We start from the raw sequence: 888 nt of genomic DNA, 5'->3' as shown, positions 1-888 counted from the left end.
TAAGGGAAGAAAGGTGGATTTGAGAGATAAGAGGTTATAGGGAATATGAGAGACGGGAGAGGAGGAAGGAAAGTGAGGAAGAGTGTTTCATAAAAAAAAAAAAAAAAGTTTGGCGCAGTGAGTTGGAATATAACAAATGGGTAAGCAATTATTAGAACTTGTTTCGTTTTAACTGCATGAGTAAATGGGATAGGCGTCATTTATTCAGAGTGAACTATTTTGAAAAAAACAAATGATACAGTTTTATCGTTGCTAAAATGAAATATGTGAATGAATTTGTTATCATTTTGTTTCCTGATATCATTTCATTATTTTCCTAAACATCACAGAAATATTATCACTCACAGACAGAGCGCAAATGAGTTTTAACGTTTTATTTTTATTTATTTATTTTCTTTTACAGATGTATGAATATTTGATACATTAATCGAGCTGACTATAAAAGTATGAATGAATTGGTCCTTTTTTTATTGGTATTCTCTTTCAGTCGTAAACACCACAGAAACGGCAGTGAATGCAGAGTTTAAATAAATCTAAACATTTAAGAAAAGAACCAAAACTCGTAATAATTACATGTCAGTCAGATCGCATGGTTGAACCGTTATGGTTCGCCTGTAAAAAAGGGGTTTATATTCCCGCAGTACGGTTGCTTTGTTAAACCATTGAACATGTTACTGTTCTGGTAATTAACGTTCGGTAGACTGGGCGTTATCGAGAGAATAAATGTTGGACAATTATCATAACGCCCAACGTTATTATCCTCTTCGGGATGTTTTATGGTTTATTATGGTCGTTATTCCTCGTGGATAAAAAACGTAATCGCTCATATTCGATGGCAGTGGGCTGACAATTCAACAAAAGAAGGAGGAGGAATAAAAGAGATAAAGA

Source organism: Penaeus monodon, chromosome 32, assembly GCF_015228065.2.
Source record: "Penaeus monodon isolate SGIC_2016 chromosome 32, NSTDA_Pmon_1, whole genome shotgun sequence".
Classification (NCBI taxonomy): domain Eukaryota; kingdom Metazoa; phylum Arthropoda; class Malacostraca; order Decapoda; family Penaeidae; genus Penaeus; species Penaeus monodon.
This window is presented reverse-complemented; position numbering follows the sequence as displayed.